This window comes from Topomyia yanbarensis, chromosome 3 (genome assembly GCF_030247195.1).
Source record: "Topomyia yanbarensis strain Yona2022 chromosome 3, ASM3024719v1, whole genome shotgun sequence".
Taxonomy (NCBI): Eukaryota; Metazoa; Arthropoda; class Insecta; order Diptera; family Culicidae; genus Topomyia; species Topomyia yanbarensis.
Window position 1 is genome coordinate 110,574,926 of NC_080672.1, and position 23,237 is coordinate 110,598,162.

Consider the following 23,237-nt stretch of genomic DNA (forward strand, 5'->3'; position numbering starts at 1 on the left):
AGGTTGCGTGGATGATCGCGAAAGGCTCAAGCATTTATATACTAACGTGTTTGTCATGTGTATGTGACTTCGCATGTATAAATTTGATTTTTTCCATCATTTGAACGTGTTGTTTGATGGATATGAGCGTCACTTTTTTATTTAGGATAGGACTTCCGGACGTACGGGCGTCTGTAAGTAAGTTCATTCTTGGGATCACGTTTCTTTTTGTGCGGGTGATCTGAATATCGCAGTGTTTTTGTGATGCTCTATTTTTCATCGGCGAATTTCGCTCTTTGTGCACATTAGGTGAGCAAATAACAAGCCTGCTTGGGACCGCGTTTGTAAACTTATAAGTGCTATACTGTTCACATAGTCACCAGCGTGTTGCGAGATCGCGGACGGATGTGTGCGTGGATGATCGCCAAGAGCTCGAGCGTTTGTATGTTAACGTGTTTGTTGCTTGCGCTAGCGTGTATGTAACTTCGCGTGCATAAATTCGATTTTATAATCATGTAGCCATCCGCATATTTGCGTGTACGCTTGAATGATCGTGCGGGGACAGTAAATCTGATGATTAATTTTTAGTGTATGGTACGGACTCTAGAAGAGAATTAGTTTTCTCGTATCATTAGAGTTCCCGATCATGTCGCCATGGAACGTGTTGTTTAGTGAATATGAAGGTCATTTTTTTGTTTGGTTTAACTGATCGTGGAAAGGGTGCGCGACGTTAGGCAGGCATAAGTACGTTAGGTATGCATACGTTAAGCATAAGTACGGTATGCATAATTGACGTTAGGCGTAATGGACGATTGACATAATATATGTCAGGCATAATGGACGATAGGCATAATTCACAAAAGGTATAAAAATAATCGCTAGGCTTTCTTTATTTTTGAGTTTTCAACCTTTCGCTGTTTTTTCAAGTTAGAAAAAAACTACGTTTTACTGTATACAATTGCATACCTTCAAGAGACAGCATAATGGAAAACTCCAAGCGAGATTTTGCCATTTTTTATATTTTTTGCCATGGATGAGCTGAATGCTTTCTCCATGGATTGAACAGTTTTGATTCAAGCTCATTTCACGCTTATTGGATGTATTACCAATAGAGTTATATCCAAATGTTGAACAATAAAGACTAATAATGCATTGCACAGCCATTAAGTTATGGAAACTTGCTGTGCTATGGACAGCATCAGCATTAACGTTAACTTTTTTTGTTTCGGTATCTCTTCACAGTTCACGAATAAACTCTCCTTCGTATCAGTTTCCGTAGTTTTATCTTTGATGGGCTCAAGAATATAATCATTGAACTGAACAATATGGGAGATAATAAATATAAAAGCAGCAAATTTATCATTCTTGATTTCATGAACTGTTCTTCAAGACATATATATTCTTCTTGGACAATTGCACCATGCATGTGTGTAAGAACTAATCTAAGTTATTGTGCTTTATTCATACCATAACACAAATGAGATTAATTTTATTATGTTGTTCTATATATTTGTTTTATTTGAAGCAGGAAAAAGCTCCTTGGAGCTAGGTTTCATTTAAAACCTCTCTTCAACAGGCATAAAACCTCTTTTTTCACAAAAAGATTGAATCTATTTAAGTTAGGTGCAATTTATCGGTTGTTCGTCGAGTAATAAACGCAGGCTGAATTTCCGCATGCCAAGTGCCGGTTTGCTTCGTTTATTTTAGCAAAGATTTCTTTAAGTATTCACAGTAGAATAAAATGTTGATCGAGTTTGATCAGCTTCCAGAGTAATTCTACAACATCAAAGAAAGTTCAAACATTCACGCTCTTACCACTCTAGGCGAACACCGCCGAAAAATAAATTCCGTTGAGTGATACTTCAATATGGTAATTTATGCCTAATGTCCATTATGCCAATCGTCCATTATGCCTAACATACTTATGCCTACTGGGGTGCACCTTCGTGGGAGTAGGTATATGTAGATGATTGCAATTGCATGTTCGGAATTGTGACCAGGTTTGTGTTATCGCGATGGTTTATGCGTTTGTACGTATATGAAAAAATATTGAAGTAGTTGTGTTAGTGAGTGTTAGTATTAATCTAATTTAGGAAATAGTAATAAAAGCAATCATAACACGCCAAACAAAGAATAAAACATGCAAAGAGATTAATTAGAAGAGTACAAATTGACCGATAATATTTTTGGCCTACATGAGTCGTGGAAAAGCAAACTAGTTAAATTAGGCCATAACAGCGTAGAACCATCGTGAGATCTCAGAAGTGGAAGTAGACGCTTTGGGGGTATTTTTTAAATACACCTGTCCATTGACCGTACCGGTTATCATGAAAGGGGTGCTCCGCTTTCCAAACGAGTACATTGCCTACCAAATCATGTATTTATTTTTTTGGCAAAATTAGACTTCTTCTGCTTTTCAGCTTCCTCAGGAATGTCGATCTTATGACAAGCTGATCTGCTTCCACATAAGTCTCGTCATCCATGACGAGTTGATACGGTTTCATTAACAGTTGAGTGTACAGCTACCGCGCACGTGATTTCCCTATAGTATTCTGTTGTTTATCGATTTGAAAGTGACGCAATTTGAGTTCGTACACCCCTATCAGCATGCCTTATCGTTGCAAACTTATTCCGGAAAAATGCTATTGCAGAAAAATAAGTTTTCTTACTGGAATATGAGTAGTGAGGGGTTGCAGAGGAAAAGACATTTTTTGTTGTTGTCCCTTAAGGAAATTTGAGGTGCTAACCGACTTAAACAAGTTATCATGTTTTATGAAACTCTGCTGAATACACGAAAACGCCAGCGAAATCTAATACCGTCTTTTTGGACCACCGGTGTCGGAGTGGTAAACGTGACTAATTCTCGCCCCACTGAGTCTTGGTTCTATCTCAGGTCGTTGCGATTTTCTGAGGTGAAAAATCTGCTCACGTCAGCTCGGTCCTCGCTGTTGATGGGCCTATTTTTTGGGTACAGATTGTGGAGTCGCCGCTCTGGCGCCGGTGATAGGCACTCAGTGCTAAAGTACCCACAAGTAACCACGAATAAAATATCAAACTTAATTTATTTTCTGCAAAATATATTTAAACGGATCGACGACCCTTTCTCGAAGGCAATGCGCGTGTAAGTATCTACAAAAGAAGTTGAGATCGACGGCGTAGTCACCGAGACGAGTTCGGTTTGCGCGAATCTGCTAAAGCACGAGGTTGTCTGTTTCAATGACCCGATACTTCAGTAAACGATTGTATTCAACATCAGTCACAGCTAACGAAATAAAGACCTATGTCAGCTCAAACTCACATCGGGTGACCGTCCCTTGGTCTGCTGTACCTAACCATCTTCTCGTTCATTAGGTTTATATATCCGTTTGCCGTTTTTTGCCACATGTCCCAACCGGATTAATGGCAAATAGGTGGGTCACACAGCCAACATGCATTTGCGGTGAAATTTGGAGTGAGAATTTTAGTAAATCAAGTAAAAAAATGTTAATAAAATTAAACTGTTGGACGTCCTAAATCGATTGTATTTCAAAAGAATCGTTCTCAATTTTTAAGACAACCGAACTTACAACAGTATTATTCCGATCATAAACATGAGCAGTACAATGTACTTGATGTGAAGAAACTGAAAACTCACTTGAAAACAAATGATATAGTGTTGGCTTCTGGCAAAGTAATCCATTTTTAATTATTTTTGTCTATCCTGAGCATGGTCCCGCTAGATCCTTGGACCTCTGGCTCTAGCCCAGTGTATCCATTCGTAAAGACGGTACTTCCTTGAATGAAGGAACCTTCTCCGATACGACGAGCTCAGAGTTCGCCATTGAACTAATTACATTCAAAATTTCTACAGAAAATACAGTTATGGCATTTTGAAAGTGATTCTGTACACCCTTTATGTGCGTGAGATACATGCGTGACAGTTTTCAAAATATCAATTTGTTCAAACTTTCGAGTGGGTAATTGCCCACTCGAATATTTTCAAGTGGGTAGTATTACCCACAATATCCACGTCTTCCGCCGGCCCTGCTAACAGAAGTGCTACAAAAACAGACTAATAAAGTAGAAGAAAAGAACACATGTGACATGAAATCAAACTATTTTAACTTACCTAAATTCTAGTAAACGATTTGTAAAAGTAGTTGTAAAAGATAGAATTTCGAAATAAATAATTGTAATACAAACAATATAAAAAAGTCTAGTGCTGAATGGTTGAGTGTGAAACAATATAGGGGAGAGAGGGTAACAGTGGATCAGCAGGAACTATGAAACATTCGCAATAAAATCACAATGCATGATCGGAATCGTCTTATTCCCTCATATTTCACAATTTCTAATTCTTTACACGTGTTGCTATATTTTGGAAGAGATCGGATAACTCTATCTCTTTTAATGGATATTTGTTTGTTTTGTGATAGCCAGAGTAAATTTGCAATGATAAATAAACATTATTCCATCTTTATGAATTACCATTCATTGAATAAATGTTTAGTCTATTGCTATTTATAGCAAATTTTATGCTCAACATTTGCCGCGAACAAAGTTTTTTGGTAACTACTCATGGTTCTGTGTGATTTCACAATTTTCATGAATAGACCCATTGGGTAACTGTGAAACGATGGCGTATGGGGAACAGTGATTTTTGTTTGTTTTTGTGGTCTGTCTCAAAATGTCAATGGGTTCCGGTTTTCCACACTAAATACTACTCATATAGTGCAAAATTAGTAAATTTGGCCAAATTTTGTAGAAATTGTCTCTTATTTCAGGATTGCAGCTAATATGCATATATGGTGGTTCGATGTTACGCGATGATATAGTGGATTCTTTCGTAAACAAACGATTTTCGCCTCAATATAACTTTAATTCAAAGCGTTAGGATCATTCTTCGTCAAAACAAAAGAATAAAATTTATAAGTAGAATATTTCACTATAGACGACATCGTGTTTCATAGTTCCTACCCATGGGGCACACTGATACATTTTACCACCAACTGTTTATTATCCAAAAAATGTTATTTCCCGTGAATTTTACCAGCTGGAAAAAATATATGTATTAGTTAACAACATAGTGGCACTATGTATCACTTTTGATTACACAAATAACATGTATTATCATCAAAATTAAATTGTAGAAAAAACGTGTTTCATTGTTACCCTCTCTCCCCTACATAAATAAATTGGAATTGGTTAATTTCGAACAACCCTTCATCCAAGCTTTGTCTCCTATGTGCCATGTGAATTTTGCATCACATTTCAATAAACATTTTCCTATAATTGATTATCCTCAAAAGAAGCTGGCGACGCGATCCGTCAGTTTCCTTCCGCGTGGACGGCCGATAAATTGAATCGCACGCTGTGTGGCACCCCGATTTGCGGTTGCCTTTTGAAGCCAATTGATCGAGGAAAAATTGATTGAATGATGGTTAGCCACGGTTTTTCACCCGATAAACAGGTAGCTGAATATCCGCGCGCCCAGGCTGCACAATGCATATGCCGTGGCCGTCGGGTGTTCCCACCACGTTCACCAGCGGTTCACCAGATCTCCGCATCATCCTGGCGTCGAGTGCGTAACGCATTCTCCGCTGGCGGGCTTTGTGATGTTGATGTTGTGGAAAAGTTGCAAGTCAATGGCGGCTCGTTGTGCGCTGCCTGATGCGATGAGAGGTAGAATAATGAAGTGGCTCATTTTTTTTGTTCAGCTCCCGTTCGTCTCCATCGATTCACGATAGGCTGAAATCGAGAAGTGCCTAACGAGAATGGTGTTGCATCGGCACGTTGTTGAAGAGCTTCGCCACCATCACACGAAACTATGATCAATGGTGTTTCGCTGTATGGCGGCCTAAAGGCACAGAGCTGAAACATATGCCGACCGTGAAATTGTTATGGGAAATCGTTTAGCTACCGGTATTAATGGTTAATTTAATTCCTATTTGAAGAGAGCGCTGTTGGTGGCTTTTTCCCTGAAGGCGGATGGGTTGGGTCTATTCTGTTTTTGTTTCGGAATGCAGCGAAAGAGTGCATTTCAGCAGTATCGATGCCGGAAAGGCGTGAAAATCAGAAGTAGCTGTGGGTAGTCTTTGGAAATCTAATTACGATCACATCTGTTGAACAGCTTCTGTTGGGGGTTTGAGATACAGAAAAAAAGGATTTTTTTATGAATGAAATAAAATTAAATTCGTTTAATTCTTGTAATTGGTCTATTTTCTGGAATTTTCAGAGATATATGACATATATAAATTAACAAAAAATATCGCGATATTGAAAAAGTTACAGCTGGGTGTTCTCTTCGACAATGAAAGTTACATTATCCATTAAGGTTGTACTTGATATATGTAGTCATGTAGTTTGATTGCGCGCAGTCAAATTTTATTGTATAAAAATAAAAATATTCTTAACAGTATTTAATCTTTACTACAGGGTGATTCAACATGAGGTTTTGACGTAGGACTACGTCTTTGTTTTCGATATGGGGGTGCACTTTGCAAATTCAACAAAAATGGTATGTAACGAAAATTAGTTAGGTTTCAGACGCTTATAATACTGATAACTCGAGCAAATTCTCATGAGCTCAAGCACCATACAACCCCTTAAAAAGACCATGAATATGAACTTCACAACCATCAAGACACCATTAAATGATCTGAATAACCCATACACCAGATACACCAGAATATGGTTTTTACGTGGGATCTACGGGACCATGACGATGGTGTCATGGGCTGATCCCATTGCAAAAACTATAAAAACACCATATAGTGGGGGTGAATTTGGACCATGAGTATGGGGGCTAGGGCACAGCAAATTTTTTTTTTAATTCTCAAAGGCCCCTCTTCTCATATTGTGACAAATGTCAAAGTAAGCTCAGATACCAAATTTCACATCATTTGGACAGTTCTAGACCCCCGCCACTTCGTTTGCAATTTTTGAAATTGATGCCATAGAAAAATATGAAGGAAAAATATATAAAATGCCGTAACTTTTGAAGTAGCGCTCAGAAAATTACAATTCACATATCTCTTTAAAGGAAATAACCTTAGTATTTGAATGAAGATATTTTCGTTTCTAGAAAAGTACGAGGAAGTGGGAGACTGTGTCATTTTGTTTCCAAAATCCATTATTTTAAATAATTTTTCTGCTTCTTGATGCAAATCATACATATTTTGCACTTTTTCTGATGTGAAAAAATCTCAGAAATCAAACGGAGCCTTTTTGACTTCTTTCCGTGTACGAGAAGTTGGCGTTATAGAGCCTTTTGTCATTCATATTAAATTTTATCATTTTCTCGAGCATATATCTCTATTGTTTTTCAATTAATTTTAATAAAATGTACCTTGTTGAACATGGCAAACCCTTAGGAACAAAATAAAAATAGATTCAGTACCGGTGAAATTCAGAAACAGCCCTAAGGAATGAAATATTTCACATTAAGTAGTGTAGTCCTATGTCCACAGTTCGTACATCCCCATAGCGGTGCCCCATGTAGTTTTTTTTAGAAAATTGATTTGTCCTACGAAAGTGCTTCAAATATGCATATCGTTCATTCTAGAGTTGTGCACCATGGCTTTTCGAACATAGATTTTTTTGGGACAGCCTAGTGGTCAGTGAATTCCTTTTGACTGATAAAAGCTCCTGGAAGAGATAGTATTTTTCATGTACTTCTACAGAACTCTAGAGAAGCCCTGCTTGATTCCCCAACAACAAAATTAGAAGCAAGTTGAAAATTTGCTCACATGCCGAAAATGTGGAAACAAGTTCCTGGTATCTTATTTCTAAAAACAAGCAAAAAAAAAAACAAAATCCCAAAATTTTTTAGGTCAATAGGCTTAACATCTACCATATTTAAAATCATGACAAACATAAGTTTCTGACACATAAAATTAAGATATTTACAAGTAAATCGTCTTAGTGGATCTCCATTGGAAGACCAGTCAAATAGATCTGCTGTCACAGTAATATATAAACTGTTAACAAAAATACTTAGCAGCTTACGAATTGCTCTATCACGAACCGTTAAAAAGTTCAATTCCAAATCTTGCTAAAATTAGATCCACCCTAGCTTCTATTTATTAAACAGTGTTTTAATTAAAAGAAGGACCGTGCAAAGCATAACAACCTTCCTAAACATATTGTAAGGCTAAGTTATTTAGTTTAGCAACAAGTTAAAATTTCTACTAAATTTACATTTTGGACCATTGTGCATTGGCCACATTGGCAATATTTTAAAGATTCAGATCCTCCAAAAAGTGATCATAATTCAACCAAGACCATAATAGCCATATTGCCATACAAAAGTCTCACATAATTCTTTTTTGTATAACGAACAAATATCCGCTAAGCACGTACTATAAATTCAAAGCTTTTGAATTATTTATTCAGGTGTAGGAACGCATCAAGTAAATTTATAAATTTGTGAAGTTCTTTACAAAACTCAAATTCAAAAAGCCGTTTTCACTCATCTGATATATACATCTCATTGACAATACACCACACGGTGTGTTTGCTAGAACAAGTTTATTGGAAAAAAAATCGGCATCTACTTCAGTATGTGATGGAATGGTCTTTTCCCTTTTATATGCAACCAAAAGCTCGGGGGTTAGAGAACAACTTTTCATTTTAAATATTTTTTGTTTAACAACTTAGGTTTTACAATGAAACTGTTTCACATTTTTGCCACTAGGTAATGCTACAGACATACAAATATTACTGAAGGTGAGAATCGGATGGGCAATTTCATTCTCTACAACTATGTAGAAAGCCTTAAATCAATCTAAAATCGCCTAGGAAAGTTATTAAAATTTTATCAATGTTTTAGATTTGCACTGGGCCTACTGCTTATTAATGATATCTTATGACTAAGGAGATATAGCAAAGAGTAGATAAAATTTGTATGAAATTGGTACACTTTTCAACGATGCTGGATAATATAGTAAAAAGGAACATTTTTTCTGTCAGTAATATATTCGTTTCTTCTTTTTCATTTCTTCTTTCGTTCTGGAGAATGGCTGATAGAATCTTGAATCAACCTTCTTTTCCATAAACATTTGGCTTTGGATACATTTGTCTTAAATTTAAACCTTTATATTTGAACAAACTCGATCAGATATTTAGTCATTTCAAAGTCCTCATTGATCGTTTCAAAATTAGTATAAAAATTATGGAGAAAAATATAATTCTATGAGATTTTGTTTCAAGTTTGTTAACTTTTTGAAAAAATGAAGGACTTCTGTTCATCGAACGATATACCTACAAGGCTCTTCTTGTACTACCATCACACTTTGGTTTCAAAAGGAACAAGTTTCACATAACCTAGGAGAAAGGTGTCAAAGCCTACTGTCATAATTCACTTTGAGAAGAAATTCCGGAATCGCCATACGCCAAACAGAAACCGCAATAGTCAATGAGAAATAATATTTTTGTCTATTGTACGAAAATAGGGAGCTCAATATAAAAGTAGATATTGAAAGTATCCCGTTTACCCGAAAGAAAAGTTGCTGTCACTGTCTCAAGAGTCTAGACAGAGTTTCCAGTTTTCTTGATATACGGTTTTCACTCTCATCTTATATTATGCGAGACATCTTCAATAAACAGCTTTAAATTACAAGCAGAATTTACTGAATATATGGTTCAGCGCGATGCTTACTTGTTCGTTTACTGTTGTGATCCGTGTTGTGCGAATAACGCTTCCGAAATTTCTTCTTAAAGGAAATTATGAAACCTATTTTTGATGCCTTTTCCTAAGGCCTTGTGAAAAGTGTTTCATTTGGAAATAAAATGCGATTTGAGTTCAAGCAAAATCCTACATTTATAGATTCTGATGAATGGAATCTGCCAAAAAAGTTATCAAACATATACCTAAAACCCAAAGTTTTTTCTCTTTCAATCATCTTTCTTTTAATATTAAAGAGAACTAACAGGATTTCCAATCAAACTGTGATATAAAATCCGTCATTTGTTACAATGACTCGAATCGTCTGATCAAGTTCATTCAAATAGAACTTTTTGAATTTAACCCAAATGTGTTTTACCAGACATGATCTGATCAGGAATGAGGGTAATTCTAGACTACAATAGATATTCCCTAGTTTGAAAATAGATATTATAAAGAAGATATTATCGAATAAGACTGATTAACATTTGTCTATACTTCCATGTTCATAAAATTTCATTGGCGCCGACGGAATCTGAAAGTATAATGTTTCTGCATTTTAAGCAGAAACATCCCAAGTAGCAATTGCAACATGTTGAAAGTTTTAAATGTTGCACAACTGCTACACAATATTTTTTATTGTTGGATATATTTGAAAAGAATTTCTACGGGTTTTTAAACTGATTCTGCAACTATGTAACTGTAGAGCTGGCCAATAGTGATAAGTATGCAAACATCAATAACAGTTGTGAAACTAATCAGAAACTTTGCTAACTTGCACAAACAGTCTAACAAGTTGCAAATGCCTCTTTGTTTGCCATTCCACCCTAAAACAGAACTGTCCAACTAACCAGTACTCGACAAATGGCACAGCTATTGTTTTCATTATTTTGCTGCAATTAGGAACATATTGCACAACATACAAACAAAGTACGCTTTTTCCATAACATAGTTATTACCAAGAGAGTTTCAAATACTATACAGTAACAAAGTGTGCTACTCGGGCGTTATACTTTCAGATTCCGTCGGCAACTTTATAAACACTTAAATTCATCTGAATACATTGTTCAACTAAACCCAACAATTTTTGTGGGTCCTTGCGAATCGAGATTTTAAACAGTAGGCCCCGTGCCAATATAAAATGTGATAAAATGTTAATAACTTTCTTGAATAATTTTATATCAATTAATATGTTTTTAAAAATGTGTATACAATAAAATCTTTCATCAGATTCTTAATTTTAGTATTATTTGAATGTATACAGTGCCAGCTAGTGGCAAAAATGTGAACTGGTATCTTTGTAAAACCTAAGTTTCAAACAAAAATTAAAATGAAAAGTTGTTCTAGACCACCGACCGATTATTTTGCAATCAATTGCAAATGAAAGCGAAAAATCGTGAAGTTTCGCGGATGCCGATTTTTTAATAAAGTCGTTCGACCAGCCCGGGGACAACTTGACAGATAGTGCTTGTTTCATATATGTACCAGCGATTTGATGGTGGCGCTAGTATGCCTTTTCTGTACGACTACCACGAACAACGACACGAAAAAGTTTCAAGAGAAAAGCATGTTTCGTTACGTGTGTTATGAACGCCGTCAATGCGGCTAGAACAACATTTAGAAAAAGCGTATTCCAAAATGTGGATAAAGAAAAATATTATTAGAGAATAAATTTATCCCTGATTGGAAACCGTCAGCAAAGTTACATAAATCTTATTACAGATTTAGCTGGAAGGTGTTGTTTTTAGCAACCGGCTCTCTTCCTTCCTAAAAATGTTTTGGTTTTCTTGTTGTGTGAAGTTTGTAATCGGTAAATCATTGGTGTTATAAATGAAATATAAATGAAAAACTTTTTGGCCAATGAAAGTAAATCACCAAGCTTAACAATTCGTGAACCTGCGACATCTTGTTTCAAGTTCATTAAGAACGTCAAGAATTCTAGCATTTTGATTGGGAGAATAAACAATATATGTAGGATTTTCTACTCATTTAGCAAAATTGGTTTTGAATAAAATTTGTGTGCTTTTATCAGAATTCTGGCATCAAACCAGTAGTGCTCGGTTTCAGCAAGAATGCTGCCAGGAATGTACAATTTTGTTCGACTTCGGCCAGAGTTTTGTTCGACTTTTGCAATAATTCTGTCCGGAAGATGTTGCGATGGTTTTGGTATGGATCTCTTCAGAATTATTCTGGCATTTTCCTCGGCTCTACCGGAGGATTTCATGCCTTAGGAGATGTTGATTAGTTTCGGAAGATTTTCGGAAATTCCAATATAAGTGGTAGTGGCTTGATTTTGAAAGTCATCTTCTTGTATTTCCGAAAATCGATTTATTTTCTTTCGGATTTTTTAAATTCCAAATGGAATCTATGTTTCTGTTTAAGTATGGGGGAATGAGGACAGTTTCTAATGTGAACAGCGAAATAAATTTGATGAAAGAAATGCTTAAATTGATTATTTTTTAGATATGGAAAATAGTAAATGGGATGCGCCTTTTTCAAATTTTGCTCCATTCGAGCCGCCATGACATCACCAAATCACCACAAAATTTGCTTATGAGTTCAATATATGGGAGCTGTCAAGATGTCCCCGGGCTGCGTCCGACAAAGACACCGTGACTACCTTGACATATGTCATGATGTAAACATTGCTCATGTTATCATTACAAATTTATAAAAAATAATTAAATTAAACCGTCTGAAGTGGCCGATATAAGCAGGAATGCTATTTATAGTCACTAACGAAAAATAATTCACCAGGTAATTGTAGGATATAGGAAATAAAAAAAAATCAATCGATGCAACAACAAATTGCATTACGAATTAATCGATTGCGTATTTCCAAGCATCGAATTCAATTTTAATCATTTAATGAATGACGTGTGTTTCTGGCACGAGGGTTAAATTAGCACAGCCGCGAGCATTACAATAAGTTTGTTCCTTTTGATGAAAGTACATACTTCTCTGATACTTGTGAGCCACCGTACATAAAGCATGCAAAAGTTTTTGGTCAAACTTTCATAATTTTGTGAAGTTAACTGTGAGTTTTAGAAATTTACTTGAGGTTCGTTGTAATTTATTTGCTTGAAGTAATATTGTAAAGCTTGAAGACACCCCTTGATTTTTGAAATTTTCCATAAATCCTTTAAATACTCTTGAAATTTCGTAAACTTTCCAGAAGTTCTAAAGATTTCGATCAAGATCGTAAAATTTTTTGAAGTTCGCAGAATTATCCCGAGTTTGGTAAAAGATGAGTGAATATCATGAACACTCTGCTGTTTATGTAGAATGTTTGAGTGCATAAAAATTCTCTGAAGTTTGAAGCATTTTCCTAAATTTTATACAACCGGCGAATTGTGATCCTTAAAGCTCATTGAGATTCTCTGATGTTTGACAAAAAAACTATGAATGATAGGCATATCCTACAAATTGTCTGTAGTTCTAAGGATTTCTTTGTAAGTTAGCAAGCTCCCAAAAATTTATAAGACTTTCAAGATACTTGTAGAATGTCCCTAAAGCTCGTAGGATTCTTTTCATACTAGGTAGAATTTCATGATGCATTTATGGTTTACTCAAACTTTGGAATACTTTGCTGGAGTTTGCAGAACTACTCTGAGTAGCACAGAACCCTTGACATAACCTTTCTAAAGTATGCAGAAGTAACATGGAACTCGTGAAACTTTTATAAAATGTGTCGCATTTTGTTGAAGTTTACAAAATCAAACGGAAAAAAAAATTGTTGGTAGGTGTTCGTACTATCGAGGCAAAATGTACGTACTATCGAGGGTACGTACTATCGAGGTATACCTGTACTATTATTCAACGTCGAATTTGTAATGTTCAGAGAAACTTATAAATCGTCGATATCTTAACCGGAAATTAGGTTAATAGGTGACTAACTCATGAGGAAACAGAAAGCTTAATGATCACAGTTTCAAACAACCTTGCCCGTCGACAATTGGCAATTCGTATTCGACAGCTTACATGACGTCACCCACGTTACTGGTTGGTACGGCCAAACTGGTATCAAAGGGTATCAATCAAGATTTTCTGACGCGTTCTTGATGTCCCATTATTAGAAATAGAACGATCTATGATGGGGTATCTAAGTTTATTTATGATTCAGATTATACGGTTAGCGCGCCAGTAGTGATGCATCGACATCTCCAATGGAGCTCTCGGAACGACTCCAAACTTTCAAAAATCCGTTAAAAGCTAGGTTTAGTTCTGATAGAACAAAGACAGTCTCTAGAAAATAAATTTGGCTAAAACTATCTGCTTTTAAAAAAAATATTGCGCCCTTTTTAAATTTGAGCCGCCATAATGCCACCAAAGTACTACCAAATTAGTGAGTTCAAATCCTTGTTATTTCGTTACAGTTTATTTTAAGTGCAAGCAATATTTATCATAAATCAATTTGATTATTAAACTTCCGTTAAAGCAGGTACAATCAATTTCATTTAACCAACTTAACAGTGCTCGCTTAAAGTTTGTTTGGGGTACAAATGTACCCCACAAAACCGTTTACGTTAGTGTTTTGTCATGTGTACATAAATCAGAAAATTTATTATATCTTTTTTAAAAGCAAAAAATATCGATACATAGTATGGAGAAACTTTTGTAAAATTGTATGATTTCCAACTCTGCCGAATAATAGAATTTGATATAACAAAGCACTATAGCAAAGTAACTAGAAAATGGGCTTGGATCGGTATCGTAATTTTCGCTTTTGTGGATGAAAGAGGCAAAACACATTCGTGAAAATGATTTGTATATAGTATGCAAGACGCACCATTCGATTCGTTATCTTCTGCAGCCCAGGCTCTGTATCATACTTACTTTATATACACGTATAATGCACGGGCTCTACCTGTTCTTTCGACGCCTTCCTGTTTCATCTCCGTTACTGCATATTGCTGTATTTTTACCGTTTTTATTGGCGTTTGGTATTCAAAAAAGTATCGTAATAAATACACTCTTTGACTGGTTTTTTAATAATTTTGTTTAAAAGGAAACTTAATAAGCTTTACAACGCCGTATAGATAGTCAAAATCGGTTTTAAACTACCGGAGTTAAAGCAATATGAATGAAAAAAAGAATTTTGACGTATTTTAAAGACTTGTTCTATACAAAATGTAATATTACATAATTAAATATTCAAAACACACATCTTCCTACATGGCAACATGGCTTCGCTCTCTGCTGTACCTGATCCGTCCTCCAACAACATCGAGGTTTACTACCAGAATGTTGGTGGCTTAAATTCATCAACGGACAGCTATTTGCTCGCGACCACGGGTTGCTGTTACGACATTATCGCCTTGACCGAGACGTGGCTCTACAACCGTACTCTGTCTCGCCAGGTTTTTGGTTCAACATTCGATGTCTACCGCTGTGACCGCAATGCCGTCAACAGCCACAAGACATCAGGCGGTGGTGTTCTTATCGCCGTTCGCCGTGGTATAAAAGCCCGAGTGATCAACGATGACCGGTGGGCGAGCTCCGAGCAAGTGTGGATATCAGTGAAACTTGCCGATCTCAATCTGTTCCTGTGTGTTGTGTATTTTCCACCTGACAGAATTCGTGATTCCGGCCTGATCGATGTACATCTTTCCTCCGTTTCTTTTATCGCCTCGATCGCCGCCCCGTCTGATGATATCGTTATACTGGGCGACTTCAACTTACCTGGCTTGACGTGATGCCAAGCAAGTAATGGTTTTCTACGAATGGATATCGAAAAATCTGCGCTTATTAACAATGCCAGTTGTATTTTGGACAACTACAGTAGCGCAACTCTTCGGCAAATTAATAATGTCACCAACGAGAATGGACGTACATTGGACCTCTGCTTTGTAAGTGCCCGGGACTGCGCTCCGTACTGCTGCACTGCACCGACTCCTTTAGTCAAGCATGTGCGTCATCATCCCCCAATACATCTTGTATTCGCTGGTAACCTAGGAGTGAGTTTTGAAGACGTCTCAAGCTCTATCGTCTACGATTTTAAAAACGCTGACTACGACAGCATCGTTAGCACGCTGTTGGATATAAACTGGGACGAAAATATTAACAATGACGACGCGAACGAAGCAGCGATGACGTTTACAGCAGCGATGACGATGTACCAAAACGAACAATTAGTACCGATGAACACCCTCCCTGGCAATCAACCGTCCTTAGACGTTTAAAATCTGCCAAACTAGCTGCATTTAAAAAATTCTCGAAGCATAAGACACTTGCTTTACGAAATCACTACTTTCAACTCAACCACGAATACAAACAACAAAGCACAACGACAAAATCAACCATGATATCGCAATAGCGAAGTTGGACAAACTCGGCATTCATGCACAACTTCTGCGCTGGTTTCGTTCCTACCTCGATGGAAGGCAACTCCAAATCAGCATTAAGGACTGTCTATCTGCACCATTCTTCGCTATATCCGGCATACCACAAGGAAGCCATCTCGGTCCAGTAATATTCCTCCTGTACTTTAATGACGTCAATTTCACATTACAAGGACCCCGCCTTTCTTTCGCCGACGACATGAAAATTTTTCAACAAATACGGGATAAAACCGATGCCGAGCTTCTTCAGAGGGAACTGAACAGCTTTAGTACGTGGTGTGATCTAAACAGAATGGTTTTAAACCCGAGCAAATGCTCAATCGTTACGTTCACGCGGAAACGCCAACCGACTCAGTTTAACTACCATTTCTTCGGCTCGAGCATTCCAAGACACTCTTACATCAAAGATCTCGGAGTCATCATGGATTCGGCATTAACATTCAAACCACATACGTCATACATCGTGGATAAGGCATCACGACAGCTTGGGTTCATCTTCCGAATAGCGAAAAACTTCAGGGACGTATATTGTCTTAAATCGCTTTACTGCGCGTTGGTCCGCTCATCGTTAAAATATTGTTCAGCTGTTTGGAATCCGTACTACCAGAAGGGGATTGCCAGAATCGAGGCTGTCCAACGCAGGTTCATACGCTTCGCCCTTCGTCATCTCCCATGGCGAAACAGATTTCAGCTGCCGAGCTATGAAAACCGTTGCCAGTTAATACACCTCGATAAACTCAGCATTCGGAGGGACTGCTCTCGAGCCCTGTTCGTCTCGGACTTACTCTCTGCCAGAGCGGATTGCCCTACAATCCTCGGACGTCTGGATCTTCAAGCCCGCATTCGAGCTCTACGCAATAACTCCCTTCTGCGAGTTCCGTTCAGGAGAACCAACTATGGTTGCCAGAGCGCTGTTACCGGACTCCAACGAATTTTTAACAGTGTGGCGACGCACAGTGGCGGCTCTTCAAACGAAAGTCGGACAAAACCTCTAATGTTACCTAATTTGGCTGAAAATCACAATTTAAGCTAATTTTGAGGTGCTGAGCTCATTTTTGATGTCAAAAGTCGTAAAATATTAAATATATTTTTCCATACAGTGTCATTGAACCTTTCTTATAACTATGATCCTGTTTTCATGATAGATTTTCCGTTACTGGTCACCAATGTCAACAACATCATAAAAAATGAAGAACACTACTTAAAAACCATTGTTGAACGTGTTGGTTTACTGTAGATTGTCTAACTATTTTACGCAAAACACCATGCGTCTCCATATCAGCAACAAAGCTTCAAAATCTGCTTAAAACTTTGGGCGCACCTAGGCGCAGAACAAGACCATGATATTCGAAAAGTAGAGGTAATTTCGCATAGATATAGTATACACTGTGTGACCGTTCCGAGCTGATTCCGAAATTTGTACAGAATACATTAGTGAACAAAGTATTTTTGATCTAACAACCTTAAACATATTTAAACTAAAAAGTCATAGTTCCAAGCAAATTTACCAAATGAATTTTACTCGCTAACCAAGTTCTTTCGTTTCTCTACACAATGAAACTAGATGTGCTAAAATCGGATCAAAATCAAAAGAGCAACATGCATTTGAAGTGAACAGAGCAATGGTGGTTTCGGAAATGAAAATCATTAAAAAATCCAGACTTTGGTACGTTTAAACTCGTGTTAAAAATCGTGTTCTTATCCAATGATCACAAAATTTTGAATATACATCGATCAATACATGAGAAATTTAGGAAAAATATAAAATATCAATATTTCAAAAATAAATTTTTGAGGTTTTGGCCAGCCTCCGGCCACTGTGCGACGGCCTTTGACTTCAACAGGACGCGTAATGCGATAAAAGTGAAAATGTTGTCAATACTAAAATGTAATTAGTTTAAGCAACCACCATTGGGGCCAAGGGGCCTGTTGGTGAAGGTCACAAACAACATAAATATAAAAAAACACGAATATTTTTAAACCGACCTCTTTACGAATGATTTTAGAATAAAACTATCCAATTTAATTATAAATTTAAAAAAAATTAGACGTATTAGAACGATTTCAGCTCTGGGGTACGAAAGTAATCCACAAAACCGTATACGTAGAGAAAAATCGCTGCGGCCTATATATCGGTTTTTAAGTACCTGTAGAAATTTATGTTCCATAATAGAAAGTTGAACCGATATTTTCCGATAAATTCCTGTTGACTTGGTTTATTACTAATTATCATGGAAAATAAATCGCAAAGAGATTTTAGGCGTGAAACACGTATTGTTGAATGCTCTCTTATGAATGTTTGTTTAAATAGAAGCTGAAGTTACGGAATTTTATGTAAGAATGAAAAAATACAATATTTGAACATCAGAAACTATGACGAATTCTAGCGATTCAAAGGTGCTAACATTTGGTACGGTTATATGTGTCATCCATTCGTATCACGAAGTATAATTCACTACTACAAAAAGAGACTGCGTTTTGTGCACAGACGCAAACAGCGTCAAGAAATGGTTGGATTGTTTTGTTCAAACCCCGAACTCGACCCGACCCCGATAATTCGTAATTTGAAAAACCTGAACCCGAACCGAGCCCGAAAGTTCAAAATTTCAAAAACCCAGACCCGAACCCGAGAATTTCTAACTTGAAAACCCGGAACCCAACCCGAACCCGAGAAGCTTAAATTTACAGAACCCGTCGGGTTCGGGTCGGGTCCGGATTTCGGGTCCAAAAACCCAAAGCCGTCCTTCTCTAGTTTTCAGACAGCTTTGTTGTAGAAAATACGATAAACGAACAATTTTTTCTTTGGAATATGCCACGTGTTGAAACTTTTACCCTCTTTTAAAAATCTGTTTTTGAGTCAAAATAATCTTATTGACTGTGGAAAAATGTTTGGTCTTCCATGCCGTTGAAACGTGTAAAGCTTCATCGGAACCTAAGATAGTCGGGCAAGATTTTAAATACTTTCGGACCTTCGTGGAATTCCTTAAATCAATAACTTGTTGACCGAGAAAAAATGGATTCTGTTTTGTCAATTCGTTCAAGTAAATATATTAACACCATGCATAAAATTGCATTTTATGCGAACAATATCATGGAAGTAGAAACCTATTTCATGAATCGAGTTTGTTTTTTTGTGTTTCAAATTCATCTCGTCTGTAATTAGCACCAACTGGGTGCCTAGTTAGACGATATATCTAAAATAGTACCCAAGTTAGCACTAGTTAGAATCAAAAAAATCCAAACAGTTCACATGACATATGTGAATTTCGGTGGAAATTAGTTAACGCGAATGCGCGATCGCGCTCCGCAAGGGGTGGAGGGCAGAAAGGCTTACGGAAAAACCGCGGAAAATATTAATTGTGAGTAGTTTGCGAAACGGAGTTTTTTCGGTAAGTTTTTTTACTGCTGCTAAATTTTTAAGTTTTTATCTCTGAGCTATGCATATCGGAATCAGTATTGCAATTTCCTGTGAATATTTCCACTCCGCCGGGTTTCTATTAAAGTTGCCGCACCGACACTATTTTGGGCAAGTCTCCATTGAACCTCTCCTGGGAAGCGAGTCGGGGCATAAAACGCTATCGGCACATCCATTGCGATACAGTGGATGGTGCAAAAGTGTCGATAGTTTAAAGTTTGCATATTGCAGCATAATTAATCAGTTTCCAGAGACTCTAATGTTGGTTGGTAACAGTAATACTAATTTCCCGCTCTAGCAACTATAACGCTGAGTATCCGTGAGAGACGCAAAACGGCACAGTTATGCATGCGTTATGGAAGAAAAACTGAACATAATCATAGAACAACTGATTTGGCTATTTTCAGTTTTTTTTTAAATTGGGAATATATTTGTATATATTGTGTATTTACCACCCACATTCGAACTAAGACGACCCATAGTTCGAATTGGTAGCTGCAATAAAAAACCCTTGTGTGAAGCTTGAATACAAAAACTATAGACAAACGTCCTTCAAATAACCAACCATCAGCTAGGTATGGTTCCAACATCTTCTTGTGACAGCTTTATACCACCATCCAACTCCATTCATCAAATTATCTCATCAACCAGAACGTTGTAAATTTCGGTACACCAGTAGAATTACTCTGTCGTTCAAATCTTCTTACCGTGTATCCTTCGAAGAACTAATATCGGACCATATTTGATACGGTCTCCCCAAGGTGCCTGCAAATGAACATAGACAAAGAATTCTACGGGTAGCAGAAGAAACGCAAAGCTACCGCAGTGTTCGGTTACCCTATGAAACCGACCTCCCCCGGTGGAGGTTCGGTTAAGGTTAACCTTGAGACAAGAATCAATCACTTTTCTTTGACTCATACGTTCCGCTTCGTAGGTGCCATCAAATTAACTGCCGCAGATTGCTAGAACTATACTCGGTGCGGCAAAAAAAAAAATTGTCCGGGTTTTAATGAGAAATGTGTCTCTTGCAGCAATTTTGTTTTGTTTTACAGCGACGGGAGCAATAAAAATGAAAATATTTTTATTACACTGCCTACTCGCTGTCCTGTGGGTAAGCCAGGGCCCCGAACACGGCTGGAGAGTGCCCGTTCAGTAAAATTAACATGCCGAGAACGTTTCCAGCAGTGTGGTGAAGATGGCACAAAACTATTACCCGAAATGAGCTCATGAATCCTTGGAAGTGAGTTTCACACTTTCAGCAGCACTAAAACTATAAAACGATAAAATGTTCGAATACTCGCACAGCAACACTCAATAGAAAGAAAACCAATGGTTGGTGTTGACTGGTAATGGAAAATCCCTTGATCGGAAAGCGGCCACAAAGTGATTTCCATAATCGTTAAAATCGTTAAAAATAAAATCACTCAGCTCGGGATAAACTTACTTTCAACGGGCGTGTAGACGACTGCTCCTGCTTCTGCTGAGTGTTGTTTTTGTTTCAACAAGCACCTGAATTGGCGTTGATGTCGGTACATTTTTTTTTCGCTCGCTAATTCCATTAGCGCGAGCAAAACTTTGATCGTCGAGAGACATACCGATAATCGTATGTCTCCCGAGAAGCTACAGCCTTTCAAGGGCAGAGTTTTTTCAGCGTCTATAGGGAGGGTCTCGAAGTTTTTTCAGTTCTCTCAAGAGTAATAAAACTTTGAAGTGAATCGAAATACTGCAAGCATTAAGCAAGTAGTACATCTTAAAAAATGCAATTAGGACACGAATGTTTCGCTACAGTTCAAGGCGGAAAAACAAACTTCACTTTAGGACTGATACCATCCCGGGGGGCACATCCCTAGGCGAATCAATCCCGAAACCAGAACATCACGACACGATTCGGCTCCACCAACTACATGCTGCGGATCGCGGATTTACGAAACTCCAATGCTGAGAAAACACGAAGAGCTAGAAGTGCATCACGAAGCATTAAATGCACATACCGTACCCGCGATCCCGCCTCGAATGATGGCGAAAAGCCGCCACTTTGCCGAGAGTGAGTGCCACGGATGCACGCTTGAACCAATTTAAAAACATTTTTTTTACCTCGCGTCTTCACCCGCACAACCGACAGGCTTGCCGTATTCGACTTAAACAAACATTAAAACGTATAATCAAAATTAATTTTTGATGTTAACGAAACGAAGCGGCCAGAGTGTGTAATTCCGAACGTGGGGAGTACGAAAAGTTTTCGAATAAGAAAAAACAGCAACACGAGAACGTTATAAAAGTTGCGGACGAAGCTTGTAGGCAGAGGATGATTTTTCGGGTCTGCAGTGACTGGGTGGGGGCAGGCAGGCAGGCTTACATCCCGGCTGAAGTAGTAATCATTGCATTTGCCGACATGACTTAAACGACCGCTCAGGTCAGCCAGGCGGCATGATTTAACAGCAAGTTCGAAGATTGATAAATCGATGATGTTGTGTTTTTATATAGTTTTAATAACTAGAGCAAGATACAAGGGATTTTATTCTCATGGATAGCTTTGTATGTGAAAATTTAGTGTGTCCTTCAATTATACATACATTCAAAATCGTACAACTCAATTCTAGATGTGTGTGTGTAATTTGTCTTTAACTTGAGAATGTTTAGCCCAATAATAATATTAATGTGGATGGTGAATGCATTTGAGCCTAATCAGTCAATGAACAAGTTAACCAACATAGTTTTTAAATTCCAAAAATGGAAGGTTGTGGTCAAACGGAATCATGGTGTGTTTGGTAGAACAAGTTTATTCGAAAAAATCGGCATCTCTAAAACTTCAGTATGCGATAGAATGGACTTTTCTCTTTCATTTGCAATCAGAAGTAAAATAATCGGTTGGGGGCTCCTGAACAACTTTTCATTTTTAAGATTTTTTGTTCCAAAACTTAGGTTTTGCAATAAAACTGTTTCACATTTCTGCCGCTAGGTATTGCTATAGACATAAAAATATTACCACAAGTGAAAAGCAGATGGGGAATTTTATTGTCTACAACTATGTTGAAAACTTTAAATCGATCTAAAATCGCCCAGGAAAGTTATTAAATTTTAATCACAGTTTTAGATTTGCGCAGGGCCTACTGGTTAATAAGCCGATTTCAATAAATATTTTAATTTGTGAAAAATAGCTTGATTTAATTGAACAGTGCATTCAGAGGAATATGAGTGCTGACAAAGTCGCACCTTAAAGTGAAAAAAAAACATAATTCCAGATTCAACCGGCTTTTGCACACCAATGATATCTTATGACCAAGGAGTCATAGAAAAGAGTAGATACAATTTGTATGAAGTTTGTGCTCTTTTCAAAGATGCTGGGTAAAAAGGAACCGTTTTTTCTGTCAAAAATATATTCGTTTCTTCTTTTAGATTTCTTCCCTTATTCTGGAGAATGGATGAAAATTTTTTGAATCAACCTCCTTTTTATCAACATCTTGTACGATACATTTGGCTTAAATTTAAATCTTTATATTTGAATGAACTTGATTAGATATTGAATAATTTAAGAGTCCTGATTGACCGTCTCAAAATTAGCATGAAACCAATGGATAAAAATATAATTCTTTGAGATTTAGGTTCAAGTTTGTTGACTTTTTGGGAAAATTGGAGGACTTCTGTTAATCGAACGATATACCTACAATGCTTTTCTTGTACTCCAATCACACTTTGATTTCAAAAGGAACAAATTTCACATAACCTATGAGAAAGATGTAAAATACTAGTATCATAATTTTCTTTGAGAAGAAAATCCGTAATCTCTATACACAGAACAGAAATCGCAATAGTCAATGAGAAATAAAAATTTTGGGAGCGCAATAGATATAGAATGTAC